This window comes from Rhododendron vialii, chromosome 8a (genome assembly GCF_030253575.1).
Source record: "Rhododendron vialii isolate Sample 1 chromosome 8a, ASM3025357v1".
In the NCBI taxonomy this organism is placed as follows: Eukaryota; Viridiplantae; Streptophyta; class Magnoliopsida; order Ericales; family Ericaceae; genus Rhododendron; species Rhododendron vialii.
This window is the reverse complement of record NC_080564.1, coordinates 26,232,971-26,257,755: the sequence shown is the minus strand read 5'-3', so window position 1 is coordinate 26,257,755 and position 24,785 is coordinate 26,232,971. Positions and strand designations below refer to the sequence as shown.

General features: G+C 44.5%; 1 protein-coding gene across 1 annotated transcript in view; it reads right to left on the bottom strand.

Annotated features, from left to right (window-relative positions):
• The window catches only part of LOC131336483 (protein NRT1/ PTR FAMILY 2.11-like), a 41,556-nt gene that overhangs the window by 4,846 nt on the left and 11,925 nt on the right, over positions 1-24,785 (bottom strand). The window lies entirely within an intron of this gene.

The following is a 24,785-nucleotide window of genomic DNA, read 5'->3' as shown; positions in this document are numbered from 1 at the left end:
CGATTAAAGTATTGAGTGTTGACTTATTCAAGTTCACTAGAGGTGGCAAGCTTATGATTTTACCGTTGACTCGTTCAAGTTCGCGAGAGGTACTCTATGGCAAGCTTATGATTACCTGATTTAGAGAGCAGTAGTGCCGTATAGAGATCAGTGGTTTTCTTGCCAGATTTTCTTAGCTTTCCGTAAGCCCGCTGAATGTGCACGTCCATGTCCATTTGTGTACGATAACGATGGCCATCTATATATACTACTTTTAGAGGATGAGTGGGCCGGTGGCTTTATTAGTAATCGAGGGGTTAAAGCGGGTCCGAAAAATCCACAGAAATTTTATAATTTGTTTAATATAATCTGATTTTTTTACGTTACGGTCTGCACAGGTCATTCGTGTATAGTCGATATTTGTGAGTAAGTAAATCATGCTCAATAAATTTTTAAACAAATAAAAAACTTTATTTAAGAGATAGAGTTCTGTAGTATGTAAGTTTTATATGTGATTTTGTCACCGTTGAAATGAAAAGCTGGAGCCGCTCCCAAGATCGGTCCTAAACTTTTGGAGGTTTAAAGCGATTTTGGAAAATAGGGCCTCTATCTGTTGTACATAGAGAATGCTAACAAACATGCACCCGTGAAAAGTTGTTAGCTCAATATGCATGTACCACAAATATAGAGATATTTCAAGAATTTACAAATATGCTCGGACGTGGTTTTAAAAAAAAAATTGAAAAAGTATGAAATATGTGTTGACATACAAAATCTTTTGTATTTGCAAAAAAAAAAAAAAATTGAAAAGTTTGAAAAATTACGTATTTTTATTTACCAAAAAAGATAACGTATTTTTTGTGAATACTTGTATGCATAAGTAACAATAGAACAATATAATTTTAAACTTCTTGAAATAAGTTTGTAGTCAAGCTTATTTCTAGAATATATGTTAGGTACACTACTAAACCAAACTGTAGTCATAAACTTTTTCGATCTTATTGCCTTTCATGGTGTTCATTTGGACATTGTGGAATATTCCATGTGGACCATTGTAGTCAAATCGATCTATTTTATGCGAATATTTTACAAGTTACTATTATACATTGTGTTTTATGAAAGTAATTGCTACGCTGTGCATATATAGCACGGGTTCACTTCTAGTTTACTTTTAAATTCTAACGCGAAAGTTCATACTGTCACATCTAGCCTTGTGGATGAGGCACGACATGTGTGGTGCTAGACAAATTCTCTTGCTAGCCCACAAAACTTAAGCCGAGGTGTGTTTGTAATGCAAGCTCTTAAGGAAATAGAATCTCACATTGCTTGGGAGTGGAATGGGTAATCACTTAATAACATCTGGGACCTTTCCACTTATTGCCAATTGGTTTTGAGATGGACATAAAGTTTCTATATGGTATCAAAGCAAGGCCCGTTCCACCCCACATTTTAAAAATTAATAATCCACACCCCACGATGACAGACCAGCACAAAGGCTGCACGATGATAGGACCCAAAAAGTGGCCACACGTGACAGACCTCAAATGCGGCTGCACGTGAGGGGGGATATTAAGGAAATAGAATCCCACATTGCTTAGGAGTGGAATGAGTGATCACTTAATAACATCTGAGACCTCTCCATTCATCGTGGGGTGTGGATTGTTAATTTTTAAAATGTGGGGTGGAACGGGCCCCGCTCTGATACCATATAGAAACTTTATGTCCATCTCAAAACCAATTGGCAATGAGTGGAGAGGTTCCAGATGTTATTAAGTGATTACCCATTCCATTCCCAAGCAATGTGAGATTCTATTTCCTTAACACAAGCAAACAAACAAGATTAATTAAGCGACAAGTAAAGGTACCAGACTTGAAGAGTTACGTAGTAAAAAAAAAAAAAGAAGCTCTCTTCTCTCTCCCTCTCTCTCTAAAACAAAACAGAGCAGCGGCGGCTCTAGGGTTTCTGTCGGGGGAGATGCCCTTCCTCCTCCCCCATGCATTTTCTTCTCTCCCCCTCCTCCTTCATCTCTCTTTTCCCTTCCCCCCTCTTCTTTTTTTTCTGTCCTAACCCTTGTCTCGATCTGTTTCTCTCACCGTCTTTTGACGCCGTTTTATCTTCCTTGCTTTGTCCCTCCTCGGTTCGCCGTCTATTTTTTGCCGGTTACCACATCTAGGGGTAACTATTTGTCCTAATGGCTGGGGTTCTATGGCGGCTGGTGGTGACAAGGTATGGCCGTGGAAGATCAGGTGGTGGCGGCATTCAGTGGTCTTGCAGCGGCATATGAAAGTGCTCAGCTTCTAGTGTCTCAAAACGTTTGTGAGGACCAACATGGTGGCTCTTTGTTGGTGGAGGCTGGTGGTGGTAGTGTAATACCCCGGATTTGGGGGTTGGAGAGCATTTAGTCCCACATTGGTTGGGAGCTAAAGCCTCTTGTGGTATATTAACACCCACCTAAGAGCTACATGTTACCTTCTTAGGTATTCCTTTTCAGGCCAAGTGTTTAGGCTGAAAGGGGGTCCATGGTTAGCCAGGTCGCGTCGTTATAGGCAGAGGGTTGTAATGATGGTGTTAGCTTTGGACTCTTGAAGTGGGCTAGGCCCATGTTGTTATTAGGGTGTAATGTTTGGGGCCTGGCCGGTACGGTGTTTTAGGCTTAGTCCCAATTGGTTTTGTCTTCTTTTCATCCAATCCTGGTTAGATTTCCCTCTCCTCCCCAACTTGATGTACCCCGGTCAAGTTTTACTTTTGCAGTTTGCTGATAAAAAAAATGAAACCATTTCATTGATCAACTCAAGCATCTACAAGAGCATGTTACAAAGTAGGCTTTAGACGTGGTATGAGTATAAATGCCGACTCTCTATTGTTTTAATTTTGAGAAAAAAAGTGATAGGGGAGATCTGTGATTCAAAGCAAAGAATCAACAAGAAGCAAAGAATGGAGGAGAGAATGAGCAACTTCCTCCATCCAAGTGTGCTAGTCTAGCTAACACCTATTTCCCTTTTTTTTAATGTACTATACTCATTAAATACTATAGAGGCATCTTTAAAACTAGATACATATTTATTTAATCTTCAACAAAGTCTAATTTAATATTAAGTAATACCTTTCACTTTTTGACTATCTTGCCTCCTACTTCTTCATATTGATTCTTCACCAATATTTCCACGGGTACAGAGCCTAGCCTAGGATATTGACTTGCAAATGAATGACCTTGACGATCTTTCAAGCAAGGAACAATATTGTTGCAAATTTGCGAAGGAATCTATACCATGTCATATAAGCAAAAGTTTGTTTAGTTGAGAATTAATTAAGGTGAATAATCGGGTCAAACAAGTTAAACACATGATTGCTTATTAGGCTTAATTGATAATTCGGAGTCTTATATATTACACTATTAGGCTCGGCTCGAACTTGAGAATTCTTTTGAGACTAATTAGTTAAGCTCAACTTGCATTTGAAGTTTTGTGATCATAATAAGCTCGGTTTGGCTTCTCTGCAAGTCAATTCGAGCTTTCAAAACTTGAGTGTGAGCTTCCAAATGAAAAATGCTAGATTCCACTACACCTGCACTAAAGCTGAATGTTCAGCCTCTCCAGTGTGTACGTAACTTTTTAACACTAGAAAAGAAAATTTTCTATTCCACTTTCATTGGATCTTCAAAAAAAAAATTTAGTGCCGAGTGGGTATCATGTAGTGCTATTCTGCCATTGCTCCAAGAAAGACTTTAGGATTTGATGAAGTCCTAAAATTAAATTTGGTAAAGGTTGTAAAGAATGAATTATCAGATCTCATATTTTGGTGATATTTATTGGTTTGCCCCTATCTTTATCGGTACATGAGTCTATCGAACAAAACATCCATGTACGTACGCAGGTTTGTCTTGAATTTCTAAACAAACAATCACACGAAATTGAGCTTGGTTTGTATTCTTTGTGAACGAGTTTGAATGAGCCCAAAGTCGAGACAAGTTCGAGCTATTTGGTTCGTTTAACAATCATGATGAAAAGGCTTGAAATGAGAATTAGTTATATGACTCCCTATTGTTTATCTTTTCCCTTTCGTCAAGAAGAAGCATCAACGACTAAAACTAAATGGAGGAGAGAATAATAGGCTTCCTATCCATCTGAGTTTATTGAAATTAAGCATCCAGTTCCCTCGCATAAATCTTGATTCTTCTTATTGTTCTTCACAATTATTTTGATGGGATGGAAACTGGGATGATAAATTTTAAGATTATTCAAGGAGATAAACTTTTTAGCGGGGTCTCTCATAAATAAAATTTACGGTACTCCATCTCGCGCGTCCAAAAGTATTTTGGACAGTTCGGATTAATTAAAAATAAACTATTACTATTAATAGATATTTATTACCTGTAATATTTTAAAAACGTATCTCAACTATTAATTACCGAAACAAATGACTGAGATTGTGCGGAGCCATGAATAAGTTTCTCTTATTCAAGTACTGGATCAATCGAAAAATTAAGAAAATTCTTGACTTCCAACAGAATGACAGAGATGACCCTTTGTATATTAACATCTCGATTCCTGCAATTTATTTTCAACAAACTTGGGTTATCAAAAATTTTATAGCATGTGTTTACGATAATTTTTTATCTTTGGGTTCTGAGACTCTACTTTTCATCAGAATCAGTTTAAAGTGTTTATCAAAATATATTTGTGTAACGCTCCCAATTTTGGGTACGTTAAAGAAAACATTTTATTACAAAAACAAGGTGAGTCTGGCTCATTATTACAACATAACTCTCAAGAGAGTACTTTTATTACACAAGGGAAGGAAACTAAGGTTCCTAACTACAGCTCCGCCTGCTCCTCCATCTGAGCCAGCTCTTCAGCTCCAAAGGCCTCCAAGGTGTACTGCTCACCTTGATCATCTACAAAGTCTGACACATTATACCAGCGTCGCCACCGATATAATATGTCAGGGTCACCAAAGGTAGCACCATGAGCTACAAAAGCTCAGCAGAACAAACCCATACCCGCTAACCCATAACTTACAAACAACAGGTTATACAATCATCGATTTCCACATGATACATGTATATACAGCTAACAATGACACATCCACATTCGTTAATCATCTATCGTTGGTGTCTAAGATTTTCGTATTTCTCCTACGCGACTCGTCGTAGACCGTGTCAACATTTTCATTTACAAATCAATCTTTCAAAAATCATTTGTTTAACACACCCAACCTCGGCTCCGCCGCTCCGGGTTCCTGAGTATCCTCACAATGGTTCCGCCGCACCGGGTTTCCATTGGCACACAAAATCTTGCATTGGCTCCTCTCCGCGGATAACCAAGCCATACCTTACCATGGTTCCGCCGGTCCGGGTTCCCATGGGAACGCACACAACCTCACAATGGTTCCGCTATTCCGGATCTCCATTGGAACACACACAACCAACTCACATTATGCCACCAAAACCGGTCATAATGTAGTTTCAAAAATATTTCCTTCTTCGGAAAACATTTCCTTTCATTAATCACACCCTAGGTGCCATGTTTCTACTTTCTCGATTCTCGTGTCTCGTTTACATGTAAAGACTCCGCGGTAGAACAAAAGTAAGCATAAAACATTCTAACAAGGTCATCCAATTCTATAATATACCACAAGTAATACATTCGATTTATGTATGCAAGCTCATACTCCTTGGAATATCAAAATACGAATACTTCGATTCACATGGTAACGTTTTAACTTTCGAAAACCGTTCTTTCTTAAAGATCAAACAACATACGTTTTACTTGGAATAAGTACGTAAGTGAGTAAGGATAAACTTAGAGTTAGGGGTGAGAATAATCTACCTTGATCCGAAACTAGTCGGGGCCGAATAAGCTAGTTGGAAGTTTTCTACGGGCGGTGAAACTCGCAAATCTGGACCAAACTTTGGATGGCAGTAACTCGGTCAATATTTGGCCGAATATGATCGTTCTTTGGTCAAAATCGAAGCTCTCGAAGTGCTCTACAACTTTCGTGAAGGAAGTTGATCCTAGAAACTACTTTAGGTAGGAGAAAAATGGTGATAAAGGAAGAGACAGTATGCTGTCTGGAAATGAAAATCCGAGATTTTTACTGAACTTTGGATGCCAATATCTTTGTCATTTCTTCACCGATTAGGGTGGTTCTTGGGTCTAACTTGAAGGTCTCGAAGTTCTCTACAACTTTCTCGAAGGAAGTTAGCTCTAAAAACTAACCTAAGAGGGAGAAAACTGAGGATTTTCAAAGGGCAGTAGGTTGCCTAGAAAAACAGAAATGGTTTCTAGAGAGAAGTGAGAGCAAGAAGTGAAGGTGTGAGTTGAAACTTGAGGTGAGCTTGCTATTTATAAGCAAAAGTCTTGGCTCTCTCTCCCTCCATATGGCCGGCCATATCTCTCTCTCTCTCTCCCATGGATTTGTTCCATTGAGTGGTCATTTCAAGCTCTTCAATCAAGTCATAGCCTTCCATGACTTGTCTTTTCCAATTTAGGCCAAATCTTAGGCCATCATGAAGGGTTTTTGACTTGTCAAGTCTATGGGGAGGTTGCTTGCAAGAAATAATATAATCATGGGCTAGCTTTGTACTTTGGAAGACTAGAATGGGTTGGTATGTAGTAAATAGGCTTAGGGCTATTAAGGTTGCTTGTGTAAGTGTCCAAAACACAATCACACACTCCACCTCCCTCTCCCATTCGGCCTCTCTCTCTCTCTCTCTCTCTCTCTCTCTCTCTCTCTCTCTCTCGTGTCTATATTCATCTAAGAAAATCTAGGAAAGTAAGTCTAGGATTATTAGGTTTAAGACTAGAACATAGGTGTGCATGCATGGCAAAGCTAGCCTTGCTTCCCTTGGAAGCAAAATGATGGGATTCTTTGTATGACTTGTCTTGTCATGCTTATTGGCAAGTCAAAGGTCTATTAACCAAGGGACAAAAATTCCCCTAACAATTATGGACCAAGGGGTAAAGGAATATTGGTCATAATTAGGGTTTGAAATGACTAAACATAGGAATATAATGATTACTCCTATGGTCTAATGGTTCAATAGGGTTCGGAGGGTTTCATAAGGTTCAAAGACGGTCAAAAAGGTTCATCTAGGGTTAGGGAATTGTAACTAGGTAAATTGGTGATCCGGTTCCTCCAACTAATCGGTTGGGAGCTAACTCTAATTGCCACGTAGGACTCTTAGTCAAGAAAAATATTTTTAAGGACTTAAATCTAATTATGACGGATTATAAAAATTAAAAAGAATTTTTTTGTAGCAAATCCAAGTAATTAAAATAAAATTTAAATATTTAACGAAATTTTTATTTACCAAAAATCAGAGTCGTTACAATTTGGATAATAGATTCTTGAATTTTACAGATCTTGAGAAGCTAAAAAACAATGAAATTCTATAAATCCCAAAACAGGGTTTGGATAGCTTCTAAAGCTTTTCAGACTAGATTTTAGATTTTAAATTTTATAAAAACTAAAATTTTGAATTTTTATAGTGAACAGTATCAACTTTTACTATAGTTTAATCATAATTTCACAGCTACAGTAAACATGTTTATCTGCTTATACTCAAAAATAAAATTTAGAATCTATAGCAGAAGTTGAAGTTACAATAATATGTATCTACAACTATCGCAAACAAGCCCATCTATACTATATGCTTAAAGAATATAGTTACCTAAAATAAATGGGAGCTCTCTCCCTAGCGGACGAGCGCGCGCGCGCACACACACACTATCTCTCTCTCATGAAATTTTTTCATTTTGTTAAATTTATTATTTATTATTCTACACTCTTTACAAAATATAACATATATACTATATTTTGCTTGAAATATACTGTACTATCTTCTTTCTTTCTATCTTTTTATTGTTGTGATATTTTCCTCTCTTTTTTTAGAAATATATATATATATATATATATATATATATTTATATATACGTATGCAAGAAAATCAATTCTTTCAAAACGGAGAGAAAATGGAAAAGAGAGCAAATTTTCAAGAGCCATACTTGCCAACCCACTGATGCACGGGACAAGACGGAAAAATTTCACACCGATTTTTTTATGTTTTCATGCATCGAACGGGCACAACAGTAATATGCCCATGGCGAAGGATAGAAAAATACATATCAATTAGCTCTCTCTCTCTCTCTCTCTCTCTCTCTCTCTCTCTCTCTCTCTCTCTCTCTCTCTCTCTCTCTCTCTCTCTCTCTCTCTCTCTCCCCTATGTCTGTGTGGTAAATGGTAAAAGATCGAATATAATGCATTTTGACTCCGCATCTTTTACTCCATTGACACAAGTGTGGTGGATTCTGCCCAAGCAGAGCCCACCACACTATGGGCAGAATCCACCACACTTGTGTCTATGCGGAACCCACCACACTTGTGTCTATGGAGTAAAAAATGCGGTGTCACTAGACTTATCCATTATTATTATCTGCCACCACTACAAGAAAAATGGAAATTGGTGACGAAAAAGTGGCGACGAAATTTAATTTCGTCACTAAATGAGTATATTTGGCAACGAAAAAATAAATTCGTCACTGTTTTGACAACTTCCATGACAAAAAAATTTTGTCACCAATTATACTTGTTTAGCGATGAAAAAAATAATTTCGTCACCAAAGGTACCCATTTGGCGACGAAATACATTTTTCGTCGCCGAAAGCTTAAAAAATGTGACGAAATTATTTTTCGTCGTCAAAGATTATCATTTGGTGACAAAATATATATTTCGTCGCCAAATGAGAGCAATTTAGTAACGAAATATTTATTTTGTCACCAAATGCTTAACTTTGGTGACAAAAAATAATTTCGTCACCATTTTAACTCTTTTAGCAACGAAAAATATATTTCGTCTTCAAATGGGTACCTTTCGTGACGAAATTTATGAATTGCGCTTTGTCACTAAATATATTTCGGACATAACTCTTCACTAAAAACTCCAATTGAGATAATTCAAATTGGGTTTGAACAATAACTCAATTGCCTACAACTTTCATGTTTATCAAAATTGCTAATTTTAATGTTTAAAGGTTCAAAATTATATTCGAAATATATTTTCATGTTAAATATATGTGTTATATATTAGATATTTCAACTAGTTACTAAAAATTGTGTGTGGTGCAGTTGGTAGGAACTTGTGCAAAAAACTCAAGTGATTCGGATTCGAAACCCAGTAGGAGCAAGAAAGAAAGATTTTTTTCCCCATATGAAGAAACATTTTGCAACGAAAAATGTCGTCATCGATGTGACCCATTAGTGACGAATTTTTTCATCGCCAAAAGGAATAATTGATGACAAAAAATTTCGTCATCAAAAAGCACAATAAGCGAGGAAAAAAATTTTGTCACCAATTATTCACTTTTTGGTGACGAAATATTTCGTCAATAAAAGGAACTATAGGTGACGAAAAATAGATTTCGTCACCAAGTAGGAATCCTCGACAACCTTTAGTCGACAATTTTTTTTTCGTCACGTATATTATTTGTGACGAAAAATATGCAATTTGTGACGATTTTCATTCGTCACCCAATTGAATTTTTCTTGTAGTGCACATTGGAATTAACAATCAAATGTGTCTTTGTTTCTGAGTTGTTTGGTGCTCAACATTCTGGAAAATTTTATTAATTCATGTACTGTAAAAAAGTGTTTGGATGCTAATCAGGTAGAACCGAAACTGAACCAAAACCGGTTTGGTATTGCATTTTGGTTCTGGTTAGGTTCTACTCAATATCGGTTAGTTTTGGTTTCCAATAATTCAGTACCGTTCGAAATGTTCAGTCACTAGATTTCTACAGAACCAGACCAATCCGGACCATGTGCAACCCTAATACATAGTTTATAAATTTTGGCAACAATATAATTAACATAACAATTATCATATATTAATTTTCCAATAACAAATATTCTATTGATGCCTTTAACTTCATCCAAAGACATAGTCATCCGAAGTAACTATTGTTGTGGGAATGACGAATTTCGCTTAGTACAAAGAGATTAAACAAATCAACACATTATTATGGATATATTGACTTTCAATTTTGGAAAGGCTTAGTGCGAGATATTCTTTAGCATCAAGACCATAGTTGTAGTGAGGCAAGATGGATTGTAAACGGGGCCAATTACTAGTTATTTCGCCCATGCCCACAATGATGAAACTATTTCAGTTTGGGAATCAAAATCGATGAGTGCTAGGATTTTTCCTTGAATAGATATATCGATCATTCGCAAAGTGGGAAGCAAACGCTGCCTCAATTCCACTATCAAAATTAGTGGCTTCCAAACAAGCAAAGGCTTTAGTGATGGCATGGGTGGACTTGTGTGGGCACGCGCCCCGGAAGATTCTATTCATAAAATTGGGTGCGGCCATTTTTCGGAAATGCGATGCGAAACGCCTCGATTCAGAGTCGCCACTCGGGTTTTAGCGGTGAAAACACCCAAGGAACCAAACTCGAAAACGTTTGCCACGTTTGTTTGATTTTGAAAAAAGCGTAGACCGGTCCGTTGTTACCTTCGATATCTGAGGTTCGGGAGCCAGTTTACGAGAGGGGAAGGATTTTATGGCACCCCTCTCGCCCAATCCGGAGATCGGTCTCTACTTAGGCATTTTTATAAATCTTTTGCATTCTTCTCTCGTTTAGTCATTTTTTAGCCAGTTAGGGCGGGGGAACAGTTAATGGGGATTAAAATCGTAACAAGTTGCATTTATGTGATAAAATGTTTATGATTGTCTTGATTGCAATAATAAACATAGATTGAGAACAAGCACTGAGCAAACAGAATAAGTTGGAGTACGCTGCCCTGAAGGGATGTGAACAGACTCCGCACCAGCATGCACTGGCCGAACCAGTGCATGCTGGCAAGACCTGCGCACGCCACAACACAACTGGCGTACTCCACTTATCTAGCCTCTCAGTCTTTGTTTGCAATCCTCTGGGCTCTGAAAAGGGACCAGCGCACACCCAGGATAAACCACGCAGTTAACAGAGCAAGGTATATACAGTTACAGATAGATGAGATGGCTTCAAGCCACGAAAGACAACAGAATACCCCAAAAACAGTGTGGGGACATAAAAGAGGCCAAAACTAAGTTAAGATGCAAGGGCCAGCCACTGGATCCTAGGGGAAGCTGCCGTACGCCAGTCATAAAAGACCGTACGCCAGTTAGACCTTAATCCAGTGCTTGGCTTTGCATTATCTGGGCTCTGGAACATGACCAGAAGGATCTCAGATGCCTTCTGAACAGATAAGGAGTAACCATTAACTACTACAGCTAAGCAGCCCTAAATGTACAGAAAGCAGTAAACTAGTTATTAGCATGCTAAGGTGATTGACAGAAGTATAGATTAACAGAAATGATGATCAATGATCCCCACACCAGTAGTGCACGTACTGCCATAACTGGCGTACGGCATGAGTTTACTGGCGTGCGCCATGTCTCATCTCACACGATTGTTGTATTTACCAGTTTAAGGCCAGGACTAGTATTACTTACTAGCTTGGGCCTTACTGGTTCCCCTTAGGAGTTGAAAACAGAAAAAAACACAAAGGTGGTATACCTTTGGTTAGGATGAAGGGATGACTTGAGCTTTGATTTGGGGAGATAGAGAGTGACAAGGTGAAGGATGTATCAGTGGGGGGTGTGACTAAAAGGCCCCTTTTGCTTCCTCTTTCAATGGAGGATAAGAGAGAGAGAGAGAAAGAAGAGGGCTTTTTCTCTTTAATGTGGCTAACCCCTTGCAAATGAATGCAAGGGGGGTAATTATAGAGGAGAGAGAGACTGAGGAAGAGGCTTAACCAGTTGGGTTAGGGCTGGTTTGGTTAAGGGGGGAGCCTCCCATGCATTAAATGCATGGGACTTGGCTTGATGGAGGGTGTAGGAGAGAGGGGGAACGTCCCTGCCGAATGTAATCATCAGGGAGACTGTGGCCGACGTCAGGGTGGCACAAAAGTCTCGTCCATGTGGCTTAATAAAGTTGATTTGACTGGGCTTGACTGGCGTGCGCCACATATGGACCAGCGTGCGCTAGTGAAAACTGAGTCAACAGCCGATGACCAACACGTGGCAGTTAACTGGCGTGCGCCAAGGGAACAATGGCGTAAACCAGTTTGGGTTTTGCTAGGGCTGTTTGGCTCTGGTTTGAAGGGTTTGGAGTGGGTTCGAAAGAGGTTAGGGATGCTTAAAGCTCAAACACACCATTATCCTCAGGCTGTTCTCGACCATAATCATCATTGGGGAAATAAAAGATCAAAAAATAGCGTTATCTGGACGGTCCAGAATGGGGTGTCTACAGTAGCCCCTCTTTGACGGCACTTGAAGTACCATTGACTGGAGACAAGTAACGTCAAAGGTTTTCTAGACACCCTCTTCGAGGCTATCCAAAATGCATGAATTTTGAAGAACCTGTTTGATTTGAACTTGGACGGGTAGACCGTCGTTGATTTGAATTTGGATGGGTAGACTGCCGTTGATTTGAAATTGGACGGGTAGATCGTCGTTGATTTGAACTTAGACGGGTAGACCGTCGTTGATTTGAAATTGGACGGGTAGACCGCCGTTGATTTTAATTTGGACGGGTAGACCATCGTTGATTTGAAATTGGACGGGTAGACCGCCGTTGATTGGAAATTGGACGGGTAGACCGTCGTTGATTTGAAATTGGACGGGTAGACCGTCGTTGATTTGAACTTGGACGGGCTCTACTTGGGGAAACACCTTGCCACGGGCCCCAAAACTTTCCAGACCAAGTCGAGCTTCCATTTGAGAATGATTTCCGGCAGATGGCATGAATTGAGCCTGAGGCCCAAAATCTACTTGCGTACGGTATTATAAGACTGGCGTGCGCCATATTGTGCAAGGATCCGAGCCCAGACCTGGCCCAATCGCTCTCTCACGTTGTATAATCTTTCGAACCAGTGCAGAAACCGCCATCCTTCGATTTTTTTGAACTCCCAAGGGCTTGTAAACTCCCTCAAAACCTCTCAACCTCTTCCTCATTCTTCCATTTTTCTCAAAACCCACGCTCCCATACTCATCCATGACAGAACCTAGCGGAGGCGGAGGCAATGGCAATGCCGATGAGGAGGAAAAGCGATCACGGGGTGGCATAGAGACCCCGGGGTCTCCAGACGATCAAACGGCCCCAGAAGCGTCGTCGATCATCAGTGCAGCGGTTCCAGGTAGTGGTAGCGGCGATGGTGGCCATGTAGCAGAGGGCGGCGACGGCGACGGGCGGCGTACGCCAGGTGAGGTGGTGCGTACGCTAGCTGTTTCTGAACCAGGGAGTCCACGGGTTCGACGATTGGACGCAAGCAGTGGTGTAGAGGGGTTAGTGGTCACCGGCTTGGGCTCGGTTAGAGCCGGCAGCAGCGGCAATGGTGGTCGTGATGGTGCTGATCGACCGGGGACACCACCGAGGGATCCGGCAAGGGGCAAGGATCCGGTGGTTGAGGAGGGGGTATCCGAGGAGTTGCCCATGGAGGAAGTTGAGTTCAGGCCTGCAGTGGGGTCTTCGGCGCACATTCCTATTACGCGCGGGGACTTTGCTGAGTTTGTGACGAAGGAGGAGCTTGGCCACTTGCTCCGAGAGAACCCGGGGGTGGTGGCTGCAGTGCTGGCAGCGCGAGAGGATAGGCTTCGGCAAGTTGAGAGGGCTCAGGAGGAGGAGCGTCTGAGAGAGGAGGCCGAGAGGGCCAGGGTTGAGGAGGAGGCTTTTGTGCACGAGACCGGGGCAGCCGAGGAGGCTCAGGGGGAGGTGTGGTCCTTCGAGCGTGCAGTGACATTTGCAGAGTCCATACAGCTGGCAACCCGTGCTAGGTTTGACGCGGCCACGTATGTTTTGCCCGAGCCACACTTGTTTATACCGTCCGGAGTTGAGAGCCTCGCACCTCTGCGGGAGAGCTATGACGCAGAGCTCATACTGAGAGACCCACAGAGACACCTGTCCGTGTATTGGGCACAGGTATACTTCTGAACTTACTTTAATATTCATGCTTTGTCATAGCAGAGCTTGTAATGCATGTAGGCCAAAACCTTGAACTGTAGCTCGACTAAGAAAGTAGAATTTGGATAGTATGCCTCGACTTTGAAACTTGACTTGAATGATAGAACACTTGACGTAGCTGAATCGACTTGCAGAGCACCCGTAATTTTGATAAAAACTATTAGGGCCAAGCTTGAATCAATCATAAGCTGCCTTGACTAATAAGGTAGTCCGTTGAACTTGAATTCTACTAGGTAGATTGCCATGACATGATGAATGCCCGAATGGCGTGTCTAGTAGTTTGAATCGACCATTTTGACAAACAGAACACTTGTGAAATCGACTGAGAGGTGTACCTCGAGAGAAATAAGGCCTTGTGGTTTGGAACTTGAATGAGAAATGCCTTTGAGTTGATTCGACTGATAGCAGAACTGGATAAAGTAATACGAGTGCCCGGTAGCTTTGTTCGACCCTTATGATGCTTGTTTCGACCGTAGAATTACTTTTGAAATTTTGAATTTAACTGACTATTTGAATTGCAACTGCTGATGAGACTTTTTTTGTTGTCTGTATTTGTATGTAGAGAGGAGCAGCCAGCACTGGAGACCATGGCGGTCCAGCGAGCTCGCTTGAGTTGTACCGAGGGCTGCCAGAACGAGTTAGGGCTTTGGTTGATGCTGCAGGGTTTCGGCCGTTCATCCTCACGTTGACAGCAACGAAGAGTGACCATGCCCTGCTTACAACGCTGGCTGAGAGGTGGTGGGATTCCTCGAACACCTTCCACTTGCCAATCGGGGAGATGACGGTGACCCCGTCTGACTTTGCAGCTCTCACCGGCTTGAGGGTAGGAGGAGAGCCTATCCCGTTTGACTCGGAGATTCACAGGGATCCCAGGGCTTTGGAGTGGTTCTTAAGGCAGGCACCAGCAGGCGAGGCAGAGACCGTTCATTATGACCAGTTCAGACGGTATTTACACGGGAAGGAGCCGAACTCTGAGTTGAAGGCGGAGCAGATGGTGAGGGCCTATTTATTGTACTTGTTCGGGGCTACGTTGTACCCGAACAAGCGATCCACAGTGCACCTGTCTTACTTGCCAGCCCTCTATGACTTGCGCACAGCTTCACGGTTTGACTGGGGAGGAACAGCTCTGGGCACATGCTACGGTTTCATGGGAGAGTTCTCGTGCGGGAAGAAGGCAACTGCCGGCTACAGGAGGGTGTGGGAGGTAAGAAACAATGCTTGCAATTCATTTCCTGTTTTCCCTTTCTTGCACTTGTCTTTGATTTGCATATGAACTGTATTCTGATGTTTTGATTGTCTGAACATTGCAGCTATGGGCTTACGAAGTGCTGAAGATGTACCCACCAGAGAATAAGTGCCCGAACCTGAGGATGCTCCCACGTGCCATGATCTCGGGCCCTATGTACAGTGGCAAGAAGAAGTCGAGAGGAAGCCTCTTAGCATTCAGGTCGTACCTTGACGAGCTGTCGGGTATCCAGGTAAGCAACACGTCAAATTGATTACTTTGCCTTTAGAACTGCTTTAATGCTGTCGCTGATGACTCTGAATCTTTGCAATTGTCCTGCAGGTAGAGTGGGACCCATGGAGTAATGCCGAGCCCGAGCCTGAGTACTTGGCGAGGAGTAGGGTGGTGACGGCGAGTCAGGTGCTGCTGGAGTCAACCTTCGGGTGGCGGTGGTACCTGGGTGACCGGGTGACACGGCAGTCACGGGGCTTTCCTGAGTACCAGGTCCCCGGGCCACTTCCTCCTCATGCCTCTCACACAGATAAGTACACCTTGGCTGAGTTGCGGCGCTTCACTGTTCCAGCTGGCCTTGCTGCTTTCCTGAGGCCCGAGCGTGACTATGCCGTCTACCGGAGGCAACGCCTGGCGAGGCCGCTTGGAGTTTTCCAGCATATCGCAGTGCAGGGCGAGGCGCTGGAGGCTGGCGAGGAGAGGCGGAGCCGGGAGAGCAAGGTAGCTTGGCCGAGAGAGAGGAGCAACTATACCACAGCGACTGGGCTGCCTCAGCTTTCTTGGACACTAGCGGTGCGGGATGCACAAGGAGAAGAGGCCATAGTTCGGTTTGAGCCTGCCAGGACAGAGCTAGCAGAGATCACAGGACCGGTACAATACTCTTCATCCCTTGTAGTGCCCTTTCTTCACTTTTGGCATGTATATCTGGCTTGTATTCTGATTTTTGCCCAAAATTGTAACACAGGCCCCGATGGAGTGGGTGCGGGAGGCGGCTCGCTTGATGAAAGCCATGGAGAAGGAGTTTCACAAGATAGCCGGCGGTGCCTCTTTGCAGCTACACTACATACCACCAGCTCCAGGTCCTGCTGTGCAGCCTCAGGTATAATTTTCCATTCTGCTCTTAGATAGGATTGCTTTTGAGGTTTCCTGCACTTAGCATTTCAATATATATACAATATGCACAATGTATGCTAAATGACTTGAATGAACATGCAGGGACGCGCTAGGGCGGCTCCTAGGAGGAAGAGCGTACGGCCTCCTCCAACGAAGAAGATAGCACCGAGCTCTTCTCGGCCGGCGGCGCGCGTGCAGAAAGGAGTGCAGATCACTCCAGCTAGCGAGGAGCTGCAGTTCCGCCGAGAGTTGAGGAAGAGGCCTGCAGAGAAGAGGCCTGCTGAGGGATCCTCGCAGAAGAGGAGGAGAGAGGAGGAAGAAGAAGAAGAAGAAGAGCAAACGTCCCTCAACAGCGGCTCTGACTTGGCGAGCGATCCTAGGTTCCGGATGGACCCTCGAGAGATGGAGGAGAGCGAGGAGGATGACGACGACGAGGACCTCTTTGACGACTGAGGGCTACCACTGAGCCTCGGTTTCTTTTGCTGCTACTTTGACACTTTTGAGATGGATACTTGCTTTTTGGATAGGGCCTGCGTGCCTTTTGACTTTTGGGGGCGAGTGTGCCTTGATACTTTTAGTTCTGCCTGGGCCGTTGTGCTGCTTTGATACTTGATACATTTCTACCTTTACATTCTGGCATAGTAGTATATACCTTCTGCATTTTCTGTTTATCGATTTTCCTTGCTTTGATAAGACTTGGTAAAGGAAAAGAACAAACCATCCACTAACATCTAACATGCATCGATGAATGCTCTGAATTGACAAAAAGACACTTGCATACGCACACAACTGACTTAGCTCGAAGAAAAGAGGGATAGAGAAATCCTAGGATACGACGCATATCCCAAACACACGGAGGATACGGGAAATTTGGGCGTTAGCAGGCCAAAATTCGATATTCTCCCGAGCGAAGGAAACTGACCCTTTGAAAAGATAACATAGGTGCATAACGACTTGTATGAACCATCAAAACTGGCACAATTGTCCTGGTGTGAGGAAAATACTGAAGAAACGCTAAAAATGCCACAAAAACGGACATAAGACGTAAAAGATGACTCGATATGGTCCCAGACTGAAGCCGACACCCCCATATAGTCACATAAGTCCTATGTAACACGTATGGTATGACAAAACTTGCCAAAAGCCCTTGAAGCGAGATTTGACCTCCCATATCCTTAATTTTAGCTTGAAACGGGCCACCGAGGGTCCGAAATCTTCATCGAGCGTGGCTTTTGGAATCCGACGCCTTGCCATAGTCCCAAATGGCATTTGTGACCTGTAGGAACCAATAAACGTCCAAAGCCAGCCCCGGAATTGAAAACGACCATGCGGAGGTAGTAGCTGCTGCAAACTGGTTTCTGGTGAACCTTACTAGCGTACGCCAGAAAGTATGCCCCGTACGCCAGTAAGTGGGGGACACGCATACGCCAATTATAAACTGGCGTACGCCAAGTTCCTTAGAGACAGATCCACTTAACTGACCAACTGTCCTTTTTCAGGGGCCACTTTGTTTTTACCTTCATACGGTTTGCACACGGTTTCTGAGCTCCCAGAAGGCAGTGTCCTTTGCTGTAGTGTGTTTTGGAGGCTAGCATGGTGTTTGAATGAATCATTGGTAATGGGAAAGATGGCCAAGGCCTATAAAACTGAGACATATGCATTGTGGCCTTCACGACTGCACTGCTTCCCCTTTTCTTCAGTATATTCTGGCATTTTCCATGGATAACCCTCTTCCAACTTTACTTAGGCCCTGGTTGGCGCAATTTCTAAGCGTTGACTGGCTCAATTTTCAATATCACGGTCTTGCCTCATTTCGTTTTCTTCGACACGTGCCGCTCCGCCCAGCGCTCCTGCGGGCCGCCCTCAGATTCTGGGACCCTGACGTCCATGTCTTTTGCTTTGATGATGACGAGATGTGCCTAACCGTTGAGGAATTCCAGGCATACCTCCGAACCTACTCGTCCCCTACACTCGTTGTTCCGCCTTATCAAGCGAGCATGCCCAAACTGCTAGCCAGCTCGCTCAACATCTCCCGGGGTTTGGCGAACACTATCCTTGAAGGCGGCCAAATGAACATCATGCGGCTGATTGAGATGTACAGTCCAGACGGCGACTTGGATAGCGACGAAGCTCAGGCGCGCCGTCGCTTTGCCTTAGTAATCTGCCTGCTTGCTGCCTACCTGCTCATCCCTGCTCGCGGGCGGGTCAGCCCCTCGCTTGTGAGCGTTGCTGCCCAGATGGGGGCATGAAGGAACGTGATCCCTTTGGTCCTGGCCGAGACACTCTTGGGTTTGGATCTGGTATACACGGGCCAGTCGGCCGTCTTCAGCCCTCCAGGTAAACTCACTCAGCTCACCTTTTTCTGGCTTTTCGCACATTCTCGTTTTACCTCGACGCTCAGCTTAGGCTGCTCCCTAGCTCCTTACTTGTCATTTCGCTCAGGCTTTATCTGACTTCTTACTTGTTTTTTTCGCTCATGCAGTTGTGGTTGTCTGACAAACTGAATCTATTACACCCACCAATGGCGGGATTGGAATCTCTTTCCGAAGAGGATTCATCAAAGGGAGATGCGGTACCCCGACATGGACATAGAAGGCTGGTACGAGTTCATGCAGCAAATGCAACCTGATGAGATCGCCTGGAGGTGCCCCTGGCTGGACCTCCCGGATATGGCTATTCACTCCGATGGATTCGACAGGATGGTGATTGCAAGACTGTCGAGCTTTACCTTCTACATTCCCGGCCGTGTTCTTCGCCAGCTGGGCGCCTTTTAAGAGAATCACCGCATTAGCATTGGGGACTTCCGAGTCCCGAATTTCAACGCCCAAACACTTAACGGCTACCAGAGGCGCTGGGGCCTTAGAGCTCTTCAAGCTGAGATGCCAGAATTTGCCACAGGGCTAAGGAATCGCTACAGACAGTGGCTGAGAGCGGATGTGAACGCAAGGGAGAACATTAACTGACTCCGGGTCACTTTGCTATGCTTAGAATAAACTGCGAGCCATTAGGCTTCCTAAGCATTTTGTTCTGTTTTTAATGCTTTAACTGTTTTAAGGCTTTTGTGCTCAGCTTATGTATTAGAAGTAGTAATTTGCAATAAAGTTGAAAGACGATGGGTTTCCCCTTTTCTGATCCTCCTCAATGCGGCTTTGACTTGCGCTCGACCTTCTCAAACTGCGACGTAGACCCGAAAATGTCAACCCCGGATCAAAACTTTGATAGAATGTGACCGAATCTCGATGTGAGATTGCCTACGTATCCCTTTTCAAGGAATCAGGTCAGAACGTAGTTCAGGCTAAGGTTCACTTGTGTATTTACCTCTCCTTTTACGCTCTAACTTTTGCCTAGGACCGCACTCTTCAGGTTTTCGGCCTAGCGAGCTTTTGACTTTTGCCTATTTATTTTTGCCTAGTATCGCCTCCTTAAGTTTTCGGTCTAGCAGGCTGCTCTAACTTTTGCTTGGAATCGCCCACCCTTGTGGTTTTCAACCCAACGAGCATCTCTCAGGGATAGTACCGCTTGAGTTGATCCAGGTTGACCAGGGTGTTGAATTCGTTACCGTCGAGGTCGATGAGCTTAGTAGCACCCCCGGATAGGATGGTCTTGATGATGTGAGGCCCAGATCGCTTCGGCCTGAATTTCCCGCGGGGATCAAACACTGGGGCGCGGATTTCCTTTGTGACCATGTCTCCCTCGACCAAGCCCCTGGATTTCACCTTCTTGTTGAATGCACGAGCAATTCGACGCTGATACCCCTGAACATGATACAAGGCTCGGAGCCTTCTTTCATCAAACAACATTAGTTCGACAAACCTCCCACTTAACCATTCAGATTCCTCGAGACCACTTTCAACCATGATTCTCAGTGACGGGACCTCAAGCTCGATGGGAAGCACTGCCTCCATCCCATAGACTAAGGAGAAAGGAGTTGCACCAGTTGAAGTATGGATAGACGTTCGATACCCCCAAAGGGCGAGAGGCAGCTGTTCATGCCAATCCCTTGCAGACTCGGCAGTTTTCTTGATGATCATCTCGACATTCTTGTTTGCAGCTTCGACCGCCCCATTTGTTTGTGGGCGATAGGTCGTTGAGTGATGGATTTCGATGCCGAATTCCTCAAAGAGCTCCAGAACCCTTCCCTTGAAATGACTTTCGTTATCCGACATAAATGCCTGAGGAACTCCGTACCGATAGATGATGTTCTTTCGAATGAGCTGAGCAACCTGAATCGTTGTCAGTGTCTTGTAGGATTCGGCCTCGACCCATTTGGTGAAGTAGTTTGTTGCCACCAGTATGAACTTGTGGCCATTTAAAGCAGACGGCTTGATCATCCCAATAACATCAATGCCCCAAACAGAGAAGGGCCACGGTGAAGTCATGCCATACAATTTAGACGGAGGGATGTTGGCGGTTCACATGGATTTGACATTTGTAACAGCGCCGTACGTAGTCGATGCACTGCGTTTCCATCGTAGACCAGTAATAACCCTGCCTGAGGATCTTGCTAGCGAGCATGATGCCGCTCATATGAGGCCCGTAGACTCCCTCGTGAACCTCTTCCATTATCCTTGTTGCTTCGACACCGTTGACACAGAGCTTGTGCATCCCACAGTGAGACCTTCGATACAATTTCCCTCCGCAGATGATGTACTGAGAAGCTAACCTTTGTAAAGCAACCCGATCCTTCTTCGTGGCCTCGGCAAGAAATTCCCCGTGTTCCACAAAGTTCCAAATGTCATGGTACCAGGGTAGGCCATCATCGACATCATCAATGGCGTTGACATACTCATAAGCAGGCAAGTCCCTCTGTTCAATCATAACCGGCCGTAGCTTAACGCCTATTGGAAGTTCGATCATTGAAGCCAAAGTCGCCAAAGCATCGGCGAACTGATTCTTCAAGCGTGGGACATGGGTGAAAGTCACCTTATTGAAGCGAGGAATCAGTTCTTCCAAATCTTGGTGATAAGGCTTCAGCTTTTCCTCACAAACTTTCCAATCTCCATTGGCTTAGGAGACCACTAAGTTTGAATCTCCAATTACTTCGAGTTTCTCGACCCCTAAAGCCATAGCAGCTTCCATTCCGACGATGCAGGCCTCGTACTCAGCTTGATTATTGGTAACATCGAAATTTAGCTTGAAAGCGAGTGGAATGTGAGCGCCGGCGGGCGTGATCAACAACACTCCGATCCCAAACCCCTTTTGGTTGGCAGCTCCGTCAAAATAGAGCGTCCATACTTCCTCGACCACTATCAACACCTCCTCGTCAGGGAAAGTGAAATCCACGTCTTCCGGGCCGTCGATTGGGTGATCGGCCAAAAACTCGGCCACGGCACGCCCCTTTACAGACTTTCTCGTGACGTGTTGGAGTTCGAACTCAGCCAGCAGAAGCAACCAATGTGCTAGCTTATGGGTGAGCGTGGGCTTCTTGAACAAATACTTGATAGGATCCATCCGAGAAATCAGTCTCACCGAATAGTCTAGCATGTAGTGTCTAAGCTTTTTGGTAGCCCAAACCAGCGCCCAACATGTCTTCTCTAGAGGGGTATAGCGCTCCTCGGACCCCACCATTTTCTTGCTCAGATAGTAAACAGCTTTCTTGACCCCATTGCTCCCTTCCTGTGCTAGTAGACAACCCATGGCTGTTGGAGAGACGGACAGATAAAGAATCAACGGCCGGCCTGGCGCAAGTGGCATTAGTACTGGCGGACTTTGTAGATACCTCTGAATAGAGTCGAAGGCGGCCTGGCATTTCTCTGTCCATTCGAACGGGACCCCCTTTTTGAGCAGACGGAATAATGGCTCGCAGGTTAGAGTTAGCCTGGAGATGAACCTGCTGATGAACTGGACCTTCCCTAGAAAGCTTCGCAAGCCTTTCTCAGATTTTGGTGGCTCCATTTCGAGGATCGCTTTGATTTTGGAGGGATCCACTTCGATTCCCCTTGCGGTGATAAGAAACCCTAACATCTTGCCTGTCGTGACTCCAAATGTGCACTTTTGTGGGTTCAGACGTACATTGTACTTGCGAAGCCTTTCAAGAAACTGCCTGAGTGAAGGAATATAGTCCTTTTCCTCCTTTGCCTTCACAATCATGTCGTCGACGTAGATTTCAATGGTCTTATGGATAAAGTCATGAAACAAGGTCGTCTGGGCCCTTTGGAAAGTACATCCGGCATTCTTCAGCCCAAACGGCATCTTCACATAGCAATAAGTGCCCCACTCCGTGACAAACGTGGTATTCTCTTAATCTTCGGGCGCCACAGAGATCTGGTTGTATCCGGAGAATCCATCGACAAAAGAGAGCAAGGCATGCCCCGCCATGTTGTCCACAAGCACGTCAATGTGTGGCAAGGGAAAACTGTCTTTGGGGCTTGCCTTGTTTAAGTCCCTGAAGTTGACGCAGACTCGGATCCTTCCATCCTTCTTGGGGACAGGCACGATGTTGCCAACCCATTTGGGGTACTCTGCGACCCTTATGAATCCTGCGTCAATTTGCTTAGTAACCTCCTCCTTGATTTTCTGAACCCAATCCGGCCTCATCCTGCGGAGTTTCTGCTTGACAGGGATAGCCCCAGGCTCCAACGGGATTCGATGCTGCACTATTTCAGGATCAATGCCAGGCATATCCTTGTGGGACCATGCGAAAACCTCGGGGAATTCTTTGAGAAGCTCGATTGTTCCAGCGTGATTTTCTGGGGACAGATTCACACCAATTTGCATCATGCGGGGGTCATCCTCGTCTTTCAAATTTATAAAAATTACTTTTTCTTTTAGAGGCTGAGCACGCCTTTCGTCTTCCTTTTCGATGAGGGAACGCAACTCAGCGGGGATGCTCCCATCGAAGTTTGTTCCTTCATTGTCAGGGTCGACACAATTTATATAGAAGCTAGCAAAGTAGTCAGAAGTAGGATCATGCATTTCATAAAGCCCAACAGGGTTGCCAAGTACAAAGGACTCGAAATCAAAGTAAAAACTACGATGTGGAGGGCCGAGAGGCACAAACGCCGAGTCTGAGCTAGTTTTAGACTCGACAGACTCTGTGTCAGATTCAGATACATTGTCAATGCATGTCAGACGTGGAGTGAAAATGCAGTTATTAATACTTCCCTGCGCCTTCACGATGAAGGAGGTAGGATCCTCGAGCATATTTGAGGAGTCGGGCCCAAGCATCAACACCTTAGCTTTTTCACCCTTGCCAACCAAACCTACTCAGGAGAACAGCATTTCCAGATTCCCTTGATCAAAAGCCCTCAGCCAGTCAAACTTCTCATTGGTCCGACCCAGCTGTTTCTTGAATTTCCCCTTAGCAAGCTCCTCTTCGGCTATCTCCTCTTCACCGTCGGACCAGGTGTCCGCAGCAAATATTTCGAAGCCTGGCAGCCAAGTGCAAGTCTCTGGATCCCAAAACGGCTCTATCTGTCCCGAATAAGCAGAGCCTCCTCCTTCTGGAACAAAATAGCTGTCGGGGTTACCAAAAAGGGTCCGAGATTTTCCCGTATCTTTCCTCTTTTCGGCGTCTTTGGCCGGCGGAGTGTAGCCCAGACCAAAACAGCCTTCGGTGAAAGGAAAGACAGGGAACTCAGCAATCCCTTGTTGGTTGATCCCGAGTCCTAGGCCAGGCATGAATGACATTTTCCTCATCATCTCGAGGACAGTTGAACTTATGGTGAAATCATCATCCATGGCGATGGCGAGGACTGAGCCCGACGTTTCAAAAGAGAAGCCTCCAAAGTCTGAGTCTTCTTCCCCGTGCGTGATTCCCAAAACAGTCGTTCCATCATCCGTGAGCGGGCAGATCCCAGAGTCCCCGCAGATTGTCAAAGTCCCGGTAGGGAGCCCCAGCATGACCTTCTGATGCAGAGTTGAAGGCACCGCCATGATGTCGGCCCTATGAAGCCATGGCCTGCCCAGCAACAGGTTAAAGGTAGCAGGGACATCGACGACATGGAATTCTACGTCCATTTCGAAGCCCTCAGCATCGAGTTTTAGAGTCAGAGTTCCTTCCACCACACGGCGAGTGCTGTCATATGCTTTGACAGCCAGATTGGAGGGTGTTAAGTCATTCTTTGTGAGCCCCGAGCGGTAGGCAACCTTCATCGGGCAAACATTGATGGTAGAGCCATTGTCGATTAGCACTGTTGGCACCCAATGTCCCCGGCGCTTGACAGTGATGTGCAACGAGCGGTTATGAGCGATTCCTTCGACGGGCAGATCCCTCTCGGTGAACGTGACAGAGTGCTTAGAGAGGAGCGGCAGTACAAGAGCAATCATGGCCTCGGGGGTAATGTCAATTGGCACCATGAGCCGGGCCAGCGCGGAGGACAGCTTTTCACGATGCTCCTTTGACGATGATATCAAACCCCAGATAGACACGGCAGCCAGAATCCGTTCGAGCTGTTTCAGAATGGCATCTTTTTCGGGAACCCCACTTGGAAAGACCGGATCATTCCTCTGA